The following is a 22,567-nucleotide window of genomic DNA, read 5'->3' on the forward strand; positions in this document are numbered from 1 at the left end:
CAAGCTTAACAAAGGAGAAACTTGTGACGTTTATACTGATTTATGTGTCTTAATGTAATGGGGTGGTTATTACACGACTTTGCAGTCGGTTTATAGCCATGGTACTCTTGATTCAGAGTGATGTGAGAAGGTAAACATTTATTTCAGTTATGTAGGACTTCCCACAGTCATTCCAGTTCATATTTTTCTAGGAGTTTTATACTTTTTCCTAAAATTTTATTACCAAAAAAGTCTTCTACAATAATTATATAACCAGCATGTGTAAAGCTTTATCTTTTTCTACAAAGTAACCCTAAAAAGTTATTGTGCAGTACCATAATTTTTTCAAGTTAAATCCATAGATGTTCCATGTTTATTCATAACTTGCCAAAAATATTCCATTGAAAAATAAGTAAATTGCAAACTTTTAAGTACTGTACACCGTTTATGCAAATTAATAGATTTTTAAAATTAATATGGTGGTTGTGCACTCTCTAATCTGCATTTGTTGTATTGATTATAGAACTGAAGACAAAATGCCTTGCAGTATATTTTCTTGAATATCTAACCTGTTAGTCTTGAACTATGGTATGTCAACGCATGCCCTGTGGTATAAATTTAGAAAACAGCTGCTCCCAAGGTTTTATTTTTACACTTTTTGTAAAATGACAATATCTCTTGCACATTACCATCATCATATCTGTAAATATTTTGTCGACACACATTACCGCCAGTTTGTAAGTTCTGTGCATACATTATATTACTGTACAGGTACTTCGTTTTATATTCTTAAAAGCTGTAATTCAGCACCTTTCTATTGATTTTTGTATTTTATGGCAGTTGGCTGAATGTTTAAATTATATACTACAGTATGTGCAAATGTACAGTACTATATTGTATAGCTGATCGTTATGTAAGGTTATTTTTAACGTTTTTAAACTATTGAATGATTTGCAGCATGCATTACATTACTGTGTATTATTTTATTTATTTTAACATTGGTTTTCTGTGATTTGGCACTTATTTTATGGATTTCTTTATTTTTATGCATTGTAACATTTATTGCTGGCTGATGTAAAGATGCATAAACCAATGTAAGTCATTTTTATTTTTACCTATTATTTGTAACGAAAACTGCTGTAATGTCAAAATGATGTAACTGAAGGTATTACTGTATTATTATATACTACAGTACAGTATACCATATGGACTGAATGAAAAGTAAAAGGCAGACAGCAATATAGTAGGGGCTGAAAGACCATTCCAAAGAACCTTTAGTTAGCATATCTTCAATGCCTTACTTTTCATAAAAAGAAAGATTGCATGTAAATGATGTTGCACATCCACAAATGGGAAGACTGGTCTGGTTAAAGCAATGATGGGTCACAATTAGACCAACTAATGAGTGAGTATTGTTAATATGAAGAAAAATAATCGTTACAATAACATGAGAATAAAGTTATGGCTTATCAAATTTAAGAAATTTTTTTTTAAGGCGTGATCCATAATTAATTTTTGTTACTGGGAAAACTCATGAAATCCTGATTATCTTTCCCATTATTCTGTACATACACAATATTTCATATATCCCACCTCTTACCATTATAACAGTCTATTAACGGGAAAATTTGGGCGCTAACAAATGTAAAAGGGAAGTAGACCAAAGGTAATATAAGCTTATTGCTAGTTTTGATAATATTTTGATAGATTAAGCTATTTAACAACTCTGACATGATAACAGTGTCGTTTGCCCAGACAAAAGAATAAAGGCACAGACAGAATGCTGAACCTAAGCGTAATGCTAATGCATAGTCAAAAAGTAAATGATGAAACTTGCAACAAAGCTTAACTCTATTGTGCAAGTATCAGTGGATCATAATGAGGACAAAAAGCCAACATGGCAATAATAAGTATGAAATCCAACATCAATAATAAGCTTGGATCAAGAAATCTAATGTTAATACAGTACTTTGATACTCTAATTCCCAGCAGCACTGAATTTAAAAACAGAAATGGTAGAATGATTGTCATTTCGGCATGTTTTCCATTGTAAATCAAGTGTCCGAGGGATTATTAAATTACTTATCTAGTGATAATATGAAGGTTTACAGAATTTTCCATGTCCATTGTTGCTGTTTTTAAAGTGTAAGATATAAAGTTGCTCTTCATCCTTCTTGAAGTAAGGTAATCATTTCACTGATAAGTGTCTTCACCAAAGAAATCTTTCCTGAGAGTCAAGAACTGGAACAAGAGGAAATGTTCCTTTAACTGTGCCCTTTGCATCCTGTAGGTAAGGAACCTACATTGTGCCATGCTAGGGGGTAAATGGTGTGCCTTCTTTCCAGTTAGACACCGTGTGCACATTTAGGACGAGATGAATTTCTGTATTTCAGCTTTGATTGATGGTGCATTAGGTCGGGTAAGGATACGGATGACGTGTGTAACACATAAGATAGGATCAATACCTGTATTTTACTCTCTGTCTTTTATGATGTAGGTCATGCAGGTGGGAGATTACCTCTGGCACCCTAAATGAGGTTAGGGAAAACTTAGTATGATGCATCCTTTCAACTGCGTTGCTTCATTTTCAAGTTTTATAACTTTTTTGGTGACTGTTTATGCTGTTAAGCTACATATGAGTCATGAATTATTTAACTGATCATGTTGTGTTTTAAGCATTTCCTACCTTTCTTACCTGTGCCTTTCAGTTGTTTTTGGTTTTCCCATGCCGAGAAACACAAGTTTCCTATAGGCATCCCCCAGGGGAGGGAAAACACAGGAAGAAGTAGTTTACACTAACAACAGTGGTTAGCACTGCATAAGAACAGATAATCAGTTAGAAAAATGAATGGTAGGCTACATGTATTTACATAGGAGTTAAAATTATTTATTTCCAATTACAACAGTTAGTCTATTTTAGGCCTGTTTACTGTTTGGTTACCTTGAAGCCTTCAATCTATTTGTAGGGGTATTTTGAGGGTATATGTGCTACAATGCCCAAAGTATTTCCACTACTCCAAGCTGATAGTTACATACCCTTCCTATCAATACCAATCAATCCATAATACACTAGGCTAGGCTACACTGACAACCCTTAGCAAATTGGGTATACAGAGCTTTTCTAATACATTTTGTAATACCTCTATGCTGATTTAGAACAACTAAAAGGTTTTAATACCAAAACTATGCAGATGCACAAGTAACTATAACGTAATCGGTAACAAAATCAAGTCACAGACATAAGCTACAGGAACAGGCAACAACCTAAATGAGTTAATAGCACCATAATAACGACCAGCATGATATCTGACAGAATTTATGAGCATATATTTGTTTTTAAAGTACAACAGAATAGACGAACAATAAAGCACATAATTAAAATCGATTTATAAATAACTAGATATTGCTTACAGTGTATGAAACTTCAGGTCATATTATACTTGGTTAAGTGTTAATGTTTACTAAGAGGATTTCGTCGTAGAGGGATTTCAGTGTTGCTAAAGTGTTCAGTGGAGAGAGGTAGACTTGGAAGTAGCCAGGACCAGAAAGAAGGACCAAGATATTTTTGGCGTGAAAATATGCTTGACTTCGTTCCTTTGGTCGGTTTCTCGAGCATACACGGTGACCCATTGCTACTTGTACCATCATCTTAGAGGTCTGTTGGAAGTGGTTTATTTGATCTTTTTGTTGTAGAATACGTGATAACCAGTTCCGTGAAGAAAAGTCTTGTATGAATGTCCAGCAAAATGTGAATGTTTAATAAAGTGATGATGATGATGATGATTATTATTATTATTATTATTATTATTATTATTATTTGCAAACATCAGTAAGGAACGGCCCTAGAAAGACATCTGTTTGCCAAGTAAGTTTTGATAGTATTCCATGTGTGAAAAAGTGAAAAAACAAAACGGAGGCAATACCACACACCGATCCACACACACATGTGTATAGTATATATATATATATATATATATATATATATATATATATATATATATATATATATATATATATATATATATATATATATATATATATAATGTGTGTGTGTGATGCTGGTGAGAAAATAATAGATTTTTGCTGCTCTGCATGTTGTGATAGTTATAGTCGTGAGCGTAGGCTTCGTGTCTGATGTTACAAAGATAAGATATCAAGAGAAAAGGCAAAATTTTGAGATTTTTGACATGCATTTTTGTGTAAGGAGAAAAACATGGCTGCCTTGGCACATAGATGCGTGAGCCGAAATTGGGAGGCCAAAGTAATGTCACTAGGGCAGTTGAAAGTAGTCCTATAAAACTCAACAAGGGGCAGCACTTATGGTGCCAGGAAAACTCTATGTACTGGTGAATGGATGCAACTTCGTTAGTCTGAGATTGTATGGACAAGATTGGCTGTAGCGTGATAAAGAAAGTTGTAATAAAAATACGTGGGTACGACCCTGGAATGAAAAACATAGAATGCAAAAGGCAATTTTTTTTTTGGGGGGGTGGGTAGGAATCTATGCTTGGCTGAACTTGGAGAGTAAGAAAAGGGTGCCTGTGCCAAGTTTTTAAGTGTAAAGACAGGTATAGAGAGTGCCTGGAATAAATAAGAATAAACAGAATCTTGTAGAGATGTGTTTCGTCTCCAGTGAAGAATATTTATCATAAGTATAATCAGGAAAAACGAAATGGTGATGAAAAGAATTTTTAATATTTTGTGTTAGTACGAAGTACATAGGAGAAAAAGTTGGAGGATTTAATGGTGAGAATAGGAATGACTTTATTTGGATTAAATGAAAGCTGTAATAGATATTTGCTGAAGTTGTAAAGGAGGGGGAAACAATGGTAGTTTTAAAGTCAGAGAAGTGGAAGACATAGACGTGGGGTTGGAAAATACCATGATGGGGTAGTGTTTTGGGGGTATAGGAATATAGGAAATAGTAACAAAAAATATTAGTGGCGGGTGAGCAAATGAAAGGTTAGTGATAGAAAAAAAATTCTCTTGTGGTGCAGTTGTATGTTAGAAGAGAATAAATAGCATAGTCATAGAGTGAAAGAGGAAAACTCAATTAATTAACACACAGGAAAGAAAATTTATATGAACTTTAGGGAGAATGAGTTGTTCTACTGAGCAAAAGGTTAATGAACAAATGGATCCTAGAATGAAAGGTGCAAATAGAGAAATTCTATCTGATATGAAAGAGTTCTGGGTCGATGGAAACTATATTTAGAAGATTTTTTGAACACTGAAAAGAAGAAGAGTTAAAATAACGCAAAAGTGGAAAGAATTGGTGTGGGTTTGAGAATGTTTGCAGAAGTGAATGTTGGGGACATAATGAGGGCAAAAAAAAAAAAAAAGGTTAAAGAAAGGAAGACACCAGGGGCTGAATGCATTACAAGTAAGATTTTGTGGTATTTTGGTAATAATGTGACTGAGTGGCTGACCAACGTTTGTAAAGCATGTTTGAACCGGAGGCGTTTTGAAGGATTGAGTGAAGAATTACAAGGCTGTAAGGATTACAAGGCTTAACACTGTTGAGTGTATGATAAGATTATTATGAATGAGAGAGTTAGTTGACAGAAGAACTGGGTGAGGCAAAATAATGTGGGTTTAGATAAGAAATGGGGTGCACGGATCAAGTGATTGTTATGAAGCTGTTATGAGAGAAGTTTGAAAGTAAAGAGTAAAGCTGTATGGGTCGTATGCATAGACCAAAAAAAGATTTACTACAGAAGCGATAGAGGCAATTTAGAGTCGTTGAGAAGCTTATGATGGAATTGAAGTGTGTATTTTGATTGCGTAGATGGGATGGAAATTGGTTTTGTGTAAAAGTGTGTTTAAGACACTATATATCTGTACGTGGAGTTAAGGGGCCGTTCAAAAATTACGTAACACTTTTTTTGGGGTAATTTTTGAACCCCCTCCCCCATTATCACGCCTCATAACACAAGTCCAGACCCTGTAGAAAATTATGTCACATCAGCTGGTATTCCCTCCCCCACCCATTAATATCCTGTGTCCTGTAATACTTATAGTAGAAAATGGTGAAGTACAAACAATGGTTGAGTTTGAGATAATTTTTAAACATGTAATTATGCAAAAAAAAAAAAATAATAATAAATAAATACAATATTCTCAGTATTACTAAAATATAATAAAAGTCTATTGCAGAACCTTTACTATCTCTCTTTTGGCCTTCTACATTTACATTTTTTCAACAGACACAAAGGAAAAAAAGTCTGAAAATGTTATGTAACTTATGGCTACATCCCCCTCTCCGCCCCCCTGTCACACTATAACACTTCACCATACCCCGCCCCTAAGGCGTTACGTAATTTTTAAGAAGTCAGCAGAAGGAAAGTAGGTTCAGAGTTGCGAGATAGGTAAATGAGGCATGAAGGAGTATTGAACAGCTGGTGCTCACAGATGATGCAGCACTGATTGGGATATTGAAGAGCAACTGCGAGAACTGATGAAAACATTGAAAAGTGTTTATAAAAGGTGAAACTGGAAAGTAAATGTGAGCAAGATTAAGGCTATGAATGTAAATGGAAACTAAGATGGACCAATGGCTATTAATATGGATGGTTGAATACATGAAGCAGTTGATTCATATGGGTATTTAAGAGTAAATATTAACGTCGATGGAAGAATACGAGAAGAAATAAAGGGTAAGAGGAGAGTAAGAGTGTCCATTGAAGCCAAGGTGGGCATATACGATGGGAGTTTTGAGCCAACTTTCTTTTATGGAAGTGAATACTTAATAAGGAATGTAAATAAAAAAAAAGAAACTGAAGCTGGTATTATGAACTGTTTGCATATTTTTTTGTGGTATAGAGGGAGAAATGCAGGGATACATAGAAGTGGTAAAAAGGATAGTGTTGGTGAAATGCTGGATCATGGTATTTTGAGGTGACGTAATCATGCAGAAAGAATAAAGAAATGGAGTGGAAAAAATGCGTAAGCCAGAAGTGTTAGGAGAGATAGAAGAGGAAGACCTTGAAATCAGGAGAAGGTGTAAAAGAGATATGGGAAGGGAAGTGCATTTATATCCAGGGAGCAAGATGGTGCAAGTCAGAGGTGTGTAGGGGTTTGGAGCACCACTGATGAGGCTTTTATATAGGCGTATGACGCAGCTAGCGGTGAATCACCAGTAAAGTGTGAATGTGTCAGCATCCATTTTCTTGTTTTTTTTTTTTTTTTGCTGGAGCCACCACTGTCAGGGAAGATAATAAAATGTTTATACTTACATATATATATATATATATATATATATATATATATATATATATATACATACATACGTATGTATGTATGTATGTATGTATGTATGTATGTATGTATGTATGTATGTATGTAATGAACATTCTGTTATCTTCTGACAGTGGTGGCTCCAGCAAAAAAAAAAAAAAAAACAAGAAATTGATGCTGATACATTCACACTTTACTGGTGATTCAACACTAGCTGCGTCATATATATATATATATATATATATATATATATATATATATATATATATATATACATATACATACATATATATATATATATATATATATGTGTGTGTGTGTGTATGTATGTGTGTGGCGTGTGTGTATGTGTATGCGTGTTCATGTGTGTTATCTCCTGCAATTCAGTGTGATGCAAAGGGGATCTGTAAAATTCTGCCACTCATGTCGTCCCGATATTTTATCTTCCAGATAAATCTTCTCATCTCCAACTGCCCTTCTCATAGTTCTCATTTCAGAAGACCAGTGTCTTCTAGCTCTCCTGGTGTCCACAGGAGCCCAGCTGTCACTGCCATTACTATTCTCTCAGGGGTTGCATGAAGGATATGTCTAAGCCACCTTCAACTCTTTTTCATGATCACTTCAAATCTAAATGGAACTTCCATGATTTCCCTTATGTTGTCGTTTTTAACTCTCATATCATCTGACTCCTGATATTCCTCATCAAGTTCCACACACACACAAACACACACACACACACACACACACACACACACACACACACACACACACACACACACACATATATATATATATATATATATATATATATATATATATATATATATATATATATACTACATATAACTTTTCTGTATTCACAACTATTAAGCCACAAATATCATTTAATATATAAATCGCCTTCTGTTGGGAATAAGTAACAATCAAAGGTCATTATAATTGATAAGTGCCTCCACCCTGGCCAGGTTTCGAACCTGAGCTTTTGTTAGAAACGTCGATGGACAATCAACTGTGACTTTCAGCTATGACAGTAAACTTTTTTATCAATGTTTCTATCCCCTGTCTGAATTATGGCAGAGGCAGAAGCACTTACCAAATGTAATTGTTCCCAGATTATAATGAATTCGATATTAAACTATATTTGTAGTTTGATATAAGCACTTTGGCCCAGAGCTGCAAAGATTGAACTGAAAGAAGAAGCATAGTAAGCTATACTGCTGAAGATCATAGATACAGTGCTGCAAATGTTCGCTATAGAAATAAACTATTACTTCAATCGAGGTTTGTATTGGTAAGTTGTCGTAATATTTATCCGCATTTAATTGTTTAAAAAAATAAATTCAAAAGTAATTCGACATTTAAGAAAAACTGCATGATTTATCTAATAAATTACTAAATATTATTCAGAAATAGAAATCTGAACAGATTACGCCATGTAAAATTTACTTCGTTTAGCACATATTTCACTGTAACTAATCCTAAGATGAAGCCAAAACTCGAACAGTGTTAGTTGCGCATTCAAGCGTGTAGTGTCTGCACCTTTTAAAAAGGGCTTACATTTTATTGCCGTATCCGTGACCTACCACTGAACAATCACAATATAAACATCAAAATATTTTATTTGATAAAATCAATCCATATTTTATCGTCATTTTGTTTTTAATTCGCTAAAACAAAACTAAAAGATCTGAACTTCATGGTAGCCTATAAACAAATAGTATAGAAACTAATAAACGTGAGCTGTGACATTATTTTCATAAAAATAGTGACTCCATGTTGTTATTAGTTACGATTTCAGTTGGTTTATTACAAAACAAGTTCACATAAAGCATGAAAATTGTGATCAATAAGATCCAAGCTATATTCATGGGTACAAAATCTTGAATGATTTTCTTGCTAGGGTAAAGTTTTATAACATCTTGACTTTGGAAAAAAATTCTCCTGTTGAACTGGAACTGCAGGTAGATTTTGAACACAATAAAACTAAAGTACTGAGAAATATCACAGGACTTTTCATAGAAGAAGTATTTTAAATATTCATAAAATTTTGATAAAAATACAGTATATTTTACGCATCATAAAAATGTTTCCTTCCTTTAAAATCGAAAAGTAAACGCGTCTGGAAGATTTGTCGAAGTTTACCCTAAACCGTTTTCTTTATAATGCAACAGTAGATCAAGGCCTCTAGGTTTATTCAACCTATGAGTTTATGACTGCTCTATGAGCAAGAGCCCGTGCTGGCATGAAGTTAGATCAGTCAATAACACGAACAACAACAACCCAAAAGTTGAAATATTTCCTTCATATCTACTTTGAATCATTCCGTGTTCTTTGGTTTAACCTTTCATACATTTTTCCTTATTTTCTCGTTCTTTTCTTTAAACCCTTTCCTTTAATTTGAGTGCCTTGGCTTCGCTAATGATGTCAGTGCATTCATTTTTGAACAGTCACTCACTAGAAATTTATCTTATACCATTTTTTACTTTCCGATTCCATCGTGTTGTTAATATGCCTACCACTGCAATGATCATTGCATACAGAAGTGCGAAAAATAGGAGTTGAGCGGCCGTTGTAGATAACAAATGCAAGGTGAGAAGTTTTTTAAGCAAGGGAATACTTATCATTTGCCTGACAGACAGGTTTTAAACAACGTTGTATTAGTTGTGATAGTATATAACAATAATTCATTGTCAAAATTAGCTTGTCAGCAGGATATACAGAAATTGCTCCTGATAAGTTGACAGGGCAATTTTTCAGACATTTAATGCTCGTTGGACTTGTATAATTCGTTGGAGGACTTGCGATTTTTGTATGCCCTTTAAAATCTAAAGTAGTAAAACCAAAGATAGACATACAGTAAATTGAATGCTGTTATCGTAGAATACCATTATTTTGAATTTTAAATGCTTATCAAAATACGTGTATAGATTTCTATATATGTAATAATACCACACAGACAGTCCACACTATGCACTTGGCAATGTGGAGTTAAAGTTCTACCTTTGGTCACTCCCTCTGTCGCCGTGCATCAGAAGGAAACAAAAGTTGTTATCGTATGAAATTACCAACCCTGTACAGTAAGTGTTTACCATCCATGGGTATATGATATAAGCAGTTAGGTACTATAACCTTTGTACACTTGAATGTCGTATTATATACATCGTAATGCACTCGGGCAGAACGGAATATATTATGGGCCAACCTTGTGTAGCCTAGGTTTGCATAGGCCTAACCTGCATTTTGGAAAAATCTATAACACGGGCTATAGCTCAGGTAAGATAGAACAGGCCCCCGCCCCCTCCAAAGCTGATACATCAAAATTGTAACTAGTAAACACCCCTATGTTGCGTAGTGTTATTTTACATTGGCAACTTGAAAAATTTTACCCTTTCTTTAATTTGGAATCATGCGCAACACTTAATCATTAATATTTAGAATGTTTTTGGTAGAATATGTATTATTGCAGTAAGAGGCAACACGCCATAATGACAAAGCAATATGTTTTTTCTGACTGGGTTATTTTTGATGTGTTAAGCATAATTTAATTTCACCATTCAATTTCGTCGGAAATTAACGGTCTTGCAGAGCTAACTCCATGTACATAAGTGGACCAAAAATCATCAATTTAAAACAAAATTCAAAGTGAAATTCTTTACTACCTTAACACATCAAAATCAATCAAGCTGGCACCTTTAACCTATTTCTTATCAGTGAAACACATAACCTAACCTAACCTCACAGAAGTACCCAGGTCACAGCCCTAGCCTTGACTTTGTCACTTGACTACCCAGGTCACAGCCCTAACTTTCAGGACGAACTTTTTAATGTGAAATTTGTGCGAAACACATGGAAATGACCTAGAAAAGTGTATTTCCTTGCCATTTGGCCGTGTTGCCTTTTACTGCAACATTGCCAACACGAAAATATGCCCACAAAGTTAACACAGACCTAGCTAAAGTAACTTAGGGCTTATAGCCAAGACTAGGCCAAAGGGCTTATAGCCTACACTACCTAGGTTAGTTGTACCTGAAAGGTTAAAGTTTATGTAAAGGCATCCATTGCAAAACTCGAGCTTCGCTCAGTCCAGTGAAGGTGACATTATGCTAGCAAATTCAGTAGCTTATGCAATTGTGTTGAAGTTGCTTTTGGTTGTGGCAGTATTGCAAATGAACTTGCCATTTCTTCTGCTTTCCATTGATTTAACATTTAAATGATGTTAAGGTGTAACTATTTGCTGTCCAAGTAACCTAACTAGTTTTACTGTAGGTGCAGATCATGGTGGCAGTAATTAGTGAGGGATAGCCTAAGGATGAATTTCATTGACCACAAAAACTGGAGGTATTATATGCAATTATCCTATTTGGGGACCCCAGCCCTTCACAACACTTGTGTTTTGCTTTTGCGTTTCAAGCAAAAAAGTAGTAAAACCTGGAATGTATAAGGCTATTACAGTTTGTGATATTGTTAATATATAGAGTAACATCCTTATATCTTACAAAATATAATTTTTAAATATTTAAGTACTGCATAAGGTTTTTACCAGATGTTTAGTGAATTAGGCGTAGTAAGTAAGAATAACAGGTACTTCACACATACTGTATGTACATAGTATTAAAGATGTTTCTTAGTTTTACCATTGCCACAAGAACAGGTGGCAAATCTTGTTCCCTTCCACATACTTGTGCACACAATTACATAGTTATGCCATACTATCCCAGGACTGGCTAAGCTATTGGCTGTAATCATAGGGATAGTTTGAGACAGGCAAAAAATATTGGTGAGGATATGGGACCTGACGTTAGACTATTAAAGTAGAATTGCTGTTAGCCTAATACAGTATTGTATAATGTTTTTTCAGCCAAATGAGGAAGCTTAGGAGAAGTGGAAATCGAAAATAGATTACATGCCTGTATGCATAGGGCAGGTAAATTTTTTGCTGAACTTGTAAATCCCACTTGAATTCTGTGGCTACAGTAGTCACTTGATATGGTAGGCTAGCCATCATTATGTGTAAAGGAAAAGTGATTATTATGTATGACCTTGTAAATTATCTTATCACCATAAATTTTGTAATTCTAGAATGCAGGGTTTGATCTTATTTTGAAGCTGAATACTTTTATTTGCTATATCTTTAAAAATTAAAAACAGCAAAATTACACAGTCAGACTGGTGCACTGAAGTGTCAAGAACAGAAATTTCTTGACCATAAATATTTAAAAATTATGATCGAGATTTATAAATTCTTTTTGAATCATATAAAAGTGTGGTAAAATTCCTTTCTTACCTCTCCTTACTCCCTTGCTGTTTTTGCATTTTAAAAACATTAGGGAAAAATAAGGAGATATGAAAAAACTTTTTGTGATTTTCAGTTTTGGAATGATTCTATGAATCTATGAACAGCTTGTATTGTACTTGCGTAGGAGATTTGATTGAACCATCCCCCATCACTTTCCAGATGTTGTGCTGGTGCTATCTGACAGCAAAATATTTCTAGTTAATTTTTAAAAATTTTCTTCAGATGACGGCATCAGAATCGCAATGGGTGAAAAGTGCGACATATTTGATATCGTGAGAATCTGAGAAGGTTAGTGTGGACAGTTGGCTAAAGATTGAAGAAAAGCTGATTCTCTTACACAAAACAGTAATAAACGAGTGATGTTTCCTATAAATTTTTTAAAGGTGGTATCCTAATCATAGTTGCTCCGACACAATATATAAACCCCGTCCTTTTTACATTAGGATTACTGTAGGCGACTGAAACGGCCATTGAACTTCAAACAAGGTGGTTAGGCAGTTAACTACTGCCTGGGAGGTGGGAGTACCGCCTGGCAGGATGTAAACATTCCAGTTTGCTTTCGGCTGTCATGGAATGCGGACTTTGTTTTTCGCTCTCTGCTGGACTGCCCTTTTTCAACCTTTTTGGTGGGAAAAATTCTTGTTTTTTTCAGTATGAATGTTGATAAACATTCTAAACCCTCCTATCCTTTAGTGTGTGTCCTGGGGGTAGGAGGCAAGAAATGTAATACCTTTCGGTTCAGCTGCCGACACGGGACCCACATTCCCTCCATGACCTTGCAGGGCACGTGGTGGTGAACCGCGCCGACACTCCTTGTAGTGAGTGTTGTTCCTGGTCTCCCGAGCAATGGAAGAGTTTCGAAGGGAGGAGACGCTACTGTCGTAAGCCTGCCAAGGAATCGTCCAAGGGTAACACACCTCCGACGACTCCAGTGGTAGCTAATGTGTCAGGTTCGTTTCTCCCTCCCTACAAGCTTCCCCTGCTTGCTCCCTCTCCCTCGGGTGAGGATTCTCCCTCTCCTTCCTCGTTTGTTTCAACGGGTGTGGAATGGTGTGGGGGCCGGGGGCGTGTTGATCAGGACATCTCGCAGGGTCTCTTCTGAGCTGGGGGAAATTTTTCCAGAACAAGCAGACTTCCCAGTTAAACCCGACTCTTTCCTCAGGTTCTCAGTAGATAGCCAGGTATCAGATCTATCCTTGGCCTGGCTACACCTGGGTCTACCTGGCATTCCGTCACTGGAGGGCCTGGTATCTCATCTGTCTGGTGCTCCAGTGACAATGCACTCGGCAACCACTATCACCACCACGTCTGTCACCATGTCTGGTTTCTCCAAGCTACCAGTGTTGGTGGCTTCTCACCTGGACACCCAGGTTTTGGCTGCCCCTGCCACTCACCGTTCCGTACTGCTGCCTCCTGGGTTCCTGGCTCCGCTCTTACGACCTGGGCCTTCATATATGGTAACATCAACGGTGCCGTATTTGTCGTCATCATCATTGTCTTCGTCTGCCACCTCTTTTTCCCTATGCCTTCGACCCTGGCTCGGCCTGGCCTGGCTGCTCACGTGCCACCTGTGCCTTCATTCTCGGCTCCTCCTCTGTATGTTCCTGGCCTGGTAACTGCTGGCCCGAGCACCGCCTACGCTGCCTAGGTTGCAGCCTGCTGCTGTGGCCCCCCTGGCTGCTCCTGTTTCTTCAGCTGCTCCTGCATGGTTTGGGGACTTAACTACAATCCTGAGGAACATGGCGAAGAAGAAGTCAAAGAAGAGATCGAGAAAGGTGTCGTCATCTTCGACTTTGTCATCATCATCGTCTTCGTCTGCCACCTCTTCTTCCCTATGCCTTTGAACCTGGCTCGGCCTGGCCTGGCTGCTCGCGTGCCACCCATGCCTTCATTCCTGGCTCCTCCTCCGTATGTTCCTGGCCCTGCAACTGCTGGCCCGAGATCACTTTTACATTGCCCAGGTTGCGCCCCTGCTGCTGTGGCCCTGGTTGCTCCCTACTTTCTTCAGCTGCTCCTGCATGGTTTGGGGACTTACCTACAATCCTGAGGAAGATGATGGTGAAGAAGTCAAAGAAGAGATCGAAAGGTGTCGCTCATCTTCGCTTTCTCTTCTTCGTCTGCCACCTCTTCTTCCTCTTCTCCTTCCGAGGCTTCCCAGCCAAAGAAGAAGTAGTCTGCCTCTCCCCCTCCTAAGAAGTCTTGCACCGAGACCCCTAAGGGACTGCCTCCTTCCACAGGGAAGGCAGTGGGATCTCTCGCTGGCTCTTCCCGATCCACGGATCAGGGAACCGCTGCTCTGGCCCCTGGGTCAGTGGCATCAGGAGCCAAGGGCGTGCTGACCACGGTCCGCACTCCCCCTGCTGTGCCTAAGAAACCTGCTTCTAAGGCCAGTGGGTCCACGTCAGATACTCGTGCTCGAGTCGCTCCGAGTACCCGGATACCCCAGGCTGATACGGGAGAAACTTCTTGCAGTACAGACCTGGGCGTGGGGCGAGAGAAAGAGTCTGGGCATGCAGGTGCCCTGACTCTTCCTGCTGGTACTCCTCAGGAGACTGCTTCGCCTAGGCGAAAGCACTCTCGAAGCTTGAACTGCCGTCACCCACCTTGGGTTGGTGACTGCTCCAGCCGCTGCCTGTTGGTTCTGCCTTAAGGCCAGTGGGAACACCATCCTCCTACGCCTGTCCTCTCCCTACCTCCTGGGCTCCTTCCAGGACACGAGTGGGACAGGAGAACTCTGTGATTTTCTCTCGGGTTCTACCTTGGGGAAGCGTGTGTACCTGACTCGGTCTCGGCTCGACCAGGTCTTACGCCCGCGTACTAGGAAGGATGCGGGGGTCTGCCGAGGGTTCTCCCTCCTGCAGGGAGAGTAGATCAGGAGGACCGCCTCTGGGGCCAGGGGTCCTCTCTTCCCCGGGATCTAGGACACCCCCGAGATACAGAGGATGATTCTGGAGGATGTGCGCGTTGATTCGTCAACTTTGACCTCGAGGAAGGGATCACGGCCTCGTCTGTGGATTGTCCATCGCACCTCGAATCCTACTGGAGACCCAACAAGGAACCCAAGGCTTTGGTGGGGCTGCTGTGGTCCACGCTTGCCAAGGGGGTTCTCGATCAAGTGAATGGTCTTGTGTCTGGGCAAGACAATTCACTCAGATTGAACCACTCAGACAAGCTTTTTCCCCTCCTCGTGCTGGCGCTTCTACTCACCAGCGGAGAGGGCATTGCCGCCTAAACAGGTTGACCCGGACCTGGTACGTCTGGATCAGGTCTTGCTGTAACTTACTGGCAGAGGGAGCATCTCCCTCTCTCAGCAAGAAGCTGCAACCACAAACCACTGCCATGGTGGCCTTCCAGGCAGTCTCCACAACTCGATCTGTGGTGCTAAAGTGCAAAGAAGGTAGCTGCTTCCTCCTCAGGCGCTATCTCGTGCCTGGGAGGGCTCCGCCTTTGGAGACTGTGCAGTCTGGGGGTAGGGCCATCTTCTACCTCGCCTGGGCGGCCCAAACCTGAACCCAAACCTGGTCTGAAGGGAGAGCGCCGTTCTCTCTCGCTTCTCCGGAGTCTGTAGGACCAGTCGGCTTAATGACCCTGTGGAATGGACCGTTGCTGGTTATTCCAACCTCCCTCTCTTCCCTAGAGAATTTGGTGGGCGCTCGTGAACAAGCGCCGGACTGATGACAGTGATGGCTTTATCCCGCAGGCAGTGGCCAGACCTCTGTCTTCGTCCCCACTGCGACTGGGCCTCGGGCCGGGCTGGCACTACTCGGCCCCTAAGTCCCCAGTCTTTGAAGGGGTCCCGTGAGACACCCAGCCTCCTTCTTCCTCTGAAAGGTGGGCCTTCTGCTGCCCCTCAGCCCACTTTCCAATCCGATAAAGAGACAGGAAGAAGAAGAAGGGGAAACGGTAGGGGCGGCGTTCCCCCTCAAAAACTGCCGAAGGTGGGGGCGGTGCCTGTCGAGCCATTGAGCAACATGGCAGCGACACTGAGCCAAGACCTGGATAGTGGATGTCCTTCAGGAGGGATATCTACTGCCCTTCGAAACTATAGCCTCCCCTGCTACTCCCCGGTCCATCTCGCGTACATCCCAGGAACCCGAAGGACGCCGCACTGCAGCAAGAAGTGCAAGCACGCTGAGCAAAGGGTGCTGTGGAAGTCGTGTTGGACCAGTCTCAGGCTTTACAGCCGTATTTTCTCATGAGAAAGCCTCGAAGACCGGGATGCGTGCGCGACCTCCCCTTGAACCGTTTCGTTCGCAAACCAGTTCCGGTGGAAACGCCACGATCTGTGCCCGTTCCATCAGGAAACAGCTTCATGCTTACGGTGGACTTGAAGGATGCCTTCCATGCCCATTCATCGTCCTCTTGCAAGTACCTCCAGCACTGTCTGGAGATGGTCTTTGGTCAGGGCACTGCTTGAGACCTCAACCGCTCCCCAGGTGTTCCACGAGAGTTTTCGCTACGTGTCAGCTTGGACTTACTCATACGGGATCCATCCCCCCAGTATCTCAACGTGACTGGCTGGTCACAGGCTCTGCTCACGATTTGCTACAGGACAGGGATCAGCTCCTTAAGTTTTGGTAATGCCAGGATCACGGTGAACCTCTGAAGTCAGACCCCAAGCAGAGGATAAAGTACCTGGGCATGCTGTAGACTTCGGTGGCAGTCTTTCCCTCCCGGACTCTCGTATCAGCAGGTTCAGGCAGGCAGCACAGCTGTTCTGTGTGACCGACAGCCAGCCCGCGTATGATAGATACTGGTCACCTGTCATCGGCTGGAGGAAACTGGTACCTCATGGGCGTCTTCACCTGCGGTCTCAGTGGAGACTAAAGGGTACGTATTCGTCCCAGTCCAGACCCCAGTCCTTCCTCTTCCGAGGAGGTGAGGAGGACCTTCGCTGGTGGATGGACGACAGGAACCTCTTGATAGAATATCCTGCATACCTTTCCTTCCGGACATGCTGCTGTTCTCTCAGATGCGCCGACCTAGGGATGCGTGCCTGGAGGGTGCGGCTTCAGGGTGTGGCACCGAACGACAAGCGCCTTCACATCAACATCCTGGAACTCAAGGCAGCCTTCCTGGCTCTCCAAGGTTCCGGATCGATGATGGGACACTTCTGCATAGTACTGATGACGACAATACCGGTAGTGGCATCGTCAACAAACGGGGGCTAGTGTCCTCCGCTCCACCAGTTGACAATGCAGGTGCACGAGTGGGCCGTGGCTCACTCAGTAGAGCTATCAATAGGTACATTCCAGGCAGAGGAATGTCGTGGCGAACAAGCGCTCAACCGCCAGAGTCAAGTGATAGGGTGAATGGTCCGCCGCTGGAAGTGACGGAAGGCTATTCGACCTGTGGGGCGTCCAGCCATCGACCTTTGCCTGGCACAGCAGGAAAACTCAGGTCTTGTTCGGGTGCGTTGCCGGACCCATGGAGCTGCTGTAGAGGACCGTTCCAGCACCTGTGGGACAACTGCGCCTCGACATGTGCGCCTTTCCTCTGTTCTGTCTGATTCGCGGTAGTCGGCCGAGTCATGATCATAGATCTGGGTTCTGGTGGCCATTTGAGTATCCCGACCTGCTAGCTCTGCTCTCCGAGCGCCAGGAGATTTCCACTGGCCCAACCTGCTGTATCAACCGTGGGCGAACACCAGGCAGTGCAGTCCCTGTGGCTCTTCCACGGCTGGAGGTTATCCACCATCTCACGCCAGGCCGAGGGCTTTTCATAAACGCGTGGCACAGAGATGGCATTCTCCTCAGTGTCCTCTGCAGCGTGCCACCAGGGAAAGTGGTCTATCTTCTGTAGTTGAGTATAAATCGACAGGGTATCTCTCGGTGAACTGCCATTCAGCAGATGAACTGCGTCTTCCTTCGCCGAGAGAAGCTTCTCTCCGTTTCCCAGCTGTAAAGGCTTTACAGCTGCACTTGGCTAGTCTTACGGCTGAAAGATGAACATCTTCTTCCTTGAGGTTTCTCTACTAATGAGAAGCAGAAAGGTGTGCCCACCCAGGGATCTCAGGCCCCCTGCGTGGGATGTGACTCTCGTTCTAAGGGCCTGACTCTTGCCGTGCGGGCCTTTATGAGTGCATCAGACAGGGATCTGACCCTCAGACCGTCTTCCTGCTGGCTTTGCATCGGTAGAAGGGATTGGTGAACTACACAGACTTTCCGCTGATGTTAAACACTCGGGGGATGGGGATCAGTTACACTCGATTTTTATCAGTTTCTGGCGAGACTCCAGAATCCCCTTTGGTCCACCGGCGCACGGATTATTCCTTGCAGTCCCTCCTAGGGCTTTTGTGGTGATGAACGGACAGGATGCTACTGTGTCCTGTTAAGTGCTGCAGCGCTGTCTGAAAGGACTCGGCGTCTCTGTGCAGTTATGTTAACCGTTAGTACTGGCTTGACCAAGAAAGAAGTGTCAAGGGTACCATCTCCTTCTGGCTTCGCAGGACGATAAGGAGGCGTATTCTACTGCAGGAGGCGACGCAATGCACTTTGTCCGAGAACTCACAAAATCCGCCAGCATTGGTCAAATCCCTCGCATTCGGAAGAACGCCGCCGGTTTTGTGCAGGTGCACGAGAAGGCAGGAGCATGATCCCAACAGAACCACCTTCACCTCCTTCTACACTCCAGGGATGTTACTCACAGTCCTTGGACACTTTCCTTAGGTCCTTTGGTGGCTGCTCATCAAGTTGTGTAGCTTACCCGGCTCCTCTAACAGGACAGTTGCATCTTTAGCTAAAGATGTACAGCTGTGGTGGGAGCATGAATGTAGAGTGACTGGCCTCTCTTCTTCCTCCCCATCCTTATTCTGGCTCAGTTCCCACGGGGCTGAGAGCGGGCGTGCCGTTACATGCTGGATCTGGCTGTCAATGCAGGTAACGCAGCGGAGCTCCCGTTCTATTTTCTGTTTAGGTTGATAGAAGCAACACATTCCTTCCTTGGAAGGTGGGAGAGTTCATGACTATAAGACAAACCCAGTACTTGCGATTGCCTTTATGTCTCATCCGACTCCAATTCTTCTAACCTACTTTGCCTGAACTGATGTTTCTTCTTTTCATGCAAAGGGACCCAAGTCGACAACTGATCCTGCATTTCTTACAACCAGATCATTGTTTTGTCAGAGAGCGGTTTTTCCTTTCCTCGCTTTGCTCGACCAGGTAGGAAGACAGGTGGTGAACTCAGTCAGTTCAGGAGACTCACTCAGATTCACTCCTCCAACCAATAAGTCTCCTCATGTAAAGGACCAGCGAGGTTTTGTATATTGTGTCAGGTTTCAATGCTATTTTTGAAATAAATTGTATTTTCCTAACTATACAAACCAAGTCCTACAGCCCCATACCCACCTCATGCCCTCCTCAATCTGATACCACCAGACTGAAGGCAAATTGTAATATTTACATCCGGGCAGGCGTGCTCCACGCCTCGGACTGATAATTAACTGCCTAACACCTTGTTTGAAGTTCATTAGTTTGTTTCCGGCATCGCCTGAAAGTAATCCTAATATGGACCTCAGTTTTCAGTTAGGAAAAAATACATTTGCTTACATACAACTTACCTGTTAGTTACATATAGCTTTAGTCTTTCAGCGTCACGGCAAGGAATTTCAAAGCAGCGGCAAGCGCCAGTCCGAATATCGGTGTTAGCACTTACCTGCCTCTGTCGGGAATTGCTAGGAACTATTCCAACGTAGCTACAGAATAATTTTGCCGTCACGCCGGCGACATTGTTGTCGACACTCGAGCGAATTTCATTGCTATCTGCCTACATCAGGCTGTTTTTCGCGGTGAAGTACTCTCTTGTTGGTTTGCGGCTTTGCCAGTTATTTTGTCACCTATTTAGTCAGTTTTTCTGATGATTGTATGTCGGATTCTTGGGTCTTGTCTTGTATTACAAGTACATGCAGCAAAGAGCTGTAAGACGAGGTTGGTCAGGCTAGTCTTGATCCTCATTCAATTTGTGTGGCTTGTAGAGGTCAAGGTATTCATATGAGGAAGTGTGATGAATGTCCAGTATGACTTGAAAAGAAGAAAAAGATTGGAAGAGCTCTATCTAGAAGTATGTAAGAGCAGGAAAGATAGAGCCAGGAAAGCTTTGGCTAAGTTCTTCTTCTCTCTCTAAAACCGGAATCCTCCCTTGGCTATGCAGAGCTTTATTAATATCCCCGTGGCTACTAATATTCCTATTCTGACTCTGATATCCCTGAACCCGTTACCGTTGTCTGAGTATCAGAGTCCAGATGGACGTAGTTGCTTATTGTGAAAGCCATGGAGGATATTGGCGTTAATCTTGATCCCTTCATGAGCGTATGGTTGCTCAAGATAGCCTTGAATTAATTTAAGTGCAGTGCAAAGTGTTGGTGTGGTGGAGGTGAGTTGCTCGGCCTACTCGTTCTCCTAGACTAAACCTCTGTCAAGCTCCTGCTCCTGGGAAGACATGCTGAAAGTCAAGGGAGGCGAGTGGGGTCTGCTCACGAGGAGCAGCACCTCGAACAGTCTGTTGTTTCCCAGGCTGTTTCAGGCGCCGTTAGGCGACTCAGGAAGTGTCTTTCTTCAAGCTCAGTGATTAAGCCTGTGAAACTGGAAATTTCGATCAGACCATTGAAGAGGTCAGGAATCTTTCGCCTTCAGCGGTTCAGAAGAAGAAACATTTCGCTTATCACAGCCCACTTCCTGTAGTTTTTGGGAGAGTCGGAAGATTTTCGTCATCAGAAGAGTCTTCTCCCAGGCGCAAGGCTCATGTGCAAGTATAAGACTTCCCATTCAGTGTGCCCAAGCGTTCGGTGTTTCTCCCTTTGGTTTCCGCGTAAGCCTGTGGCTTCTGCGCCTCTTCTCATCCACGATCCTGGCTCTACTGATCATCGTTCCCCAGTTTGGATACTCGTCTACTCCTTTGTTTCTTCGGCGTGCTGAAAAGTGCGACATTCTTGGCGGGCTTTCGGAAGGCCTGGTTCTTCTCAGCAAAACTTCTGAAGTGTATTTGATGCCTCCTCCTTAGTCTCGGGCTCGGAGGCGCCGTCGCAGCTCCCTCCACCGATCTGTGTCTCTTGATCCTCCTTTAGTTTCAGGCTCAGGATCGGGCTTGTACGCCTAGTCAGGCTCCAGGCGCTCCCTCAAGATTTGCGCTCTCTCAGGCTCCAGCGCCTCGGGTAGCGCCAGGTGAAGCGCCCTCCGACTCTTTGGCGCCAGTTCAGGCTCCTCTTGTGGCGCCCTACTCAGGCTCAGGCTCCTCCTCGAAAGCTCTTATTCCGGCTCCTCTCCTCCTTCACAAGATGTCTATGTGCAGTGGAAGTTTTTCTCCCTATTTCGTCTGAGGAGAAGTTGTGGAAGAGTTTCATAGCCAGGCAGACAGACTCCTCTACGCTCGGATTGCAGAAACTACGCTACGTGATAATTTTCCTGAGGATTTTGCACCTGCAGCATCAGCCTCTCTCTCAGTAAGCAAAGGACTCAGAGCCTCCTACCTCTTCCTTTATGATTAGTGCTTTCTTCAGCCAGAAGGCATTAAGAGAAAATGAACTCTGGTTGGAAGACAAGCGTGATCAAGGAAAACCACTCTGCTTCCCTCCTTTAAACTTTCTGCAAGGCAGGCTTGCTGCAACCTGGGAAGTTTCCTCCTCCTGCAGAACTTCTGCCTGCCCCTCCCTCTCAGGAGACTTCTCAATCTCGTTGATTCTACCTAAATCGTTCTGCGATGAACTGAAACAATTTTCTTCTCTCCTTCAGAGTTGGACCACCCCTTACACTTTTGAAGAAACGTTTTTCAGTTTTGGGAAGTCATCAGTTTATGGACTGGACTATTGGCGCTTTGGTGGAAGGTAAAGTCTTTTGGTCTTTCGAAGCGCATTTCGATGATTTCTCTTCTGTTATGTCCTGCTTGAATGAGGATTAAATGACGGTGCGTCTGGGTTAGCCTCCATCTTCCACGTTAGGAGTTCTTAGGCGACAACTTTGGTGCTCTTTATTAAACAGAGTAGGTTTCTAGGACTCAGATGCTCTTCTTTCCTTTCCTCTGGATAGAAGTACCTTTTCCCTCAAAGAACTTGTGGCCGAAGTG

At 42.1% G+C, this 22,567-nt stretch overlaps 1 long non-coding RNA gene across 5 annotated transcripts in view; it reads left to right on the forward strand.

Moving 5' to 3' along the window:
• The first annotated feature begins 9,731 nt into the window (after positions 1–9,731).
• Positions 9,732–22,567, forward strand: part of LOC136833450 (uncharacterized) — a 71,958-nt gene continuing 59,122 nt past the window's right edge. The window contains exons 1-2 of one of the 5 annotated variants that reach the window (XR_010851475.1): positions 9,732–9,804; positions 12,734–12,856. This is a non-coding gene — a long non-coding RNA (uncharacterized lncRNA). Of the gene's footprint in view, positions 9,805–9,924; positions 10,489–12,670; positions 12,857–22,567 lie in introns of those variants that run through there. The other 4 variants (XR_010851471.1, XR_010851473.1, XR_010851474.1 and 1 more) reach the window with 4 other exon arrangements.

This window comes from Macrobrachium rosenbergii, chromosome 51 (assembly GCF_040412425.1).
Source record: "Macrobrachium rosenbergii isolate ZJJX-2024 chromosome 51, ASM4041242v1, whole genome shotgun sequence".
NCBI classification, from domain to species: Eukaryota; Metazoa; Arthropoda; class Malacostraca; order Decapoda; family Palaemonidae; genus Macrobrachium; species Macrobrachium rosenbergii.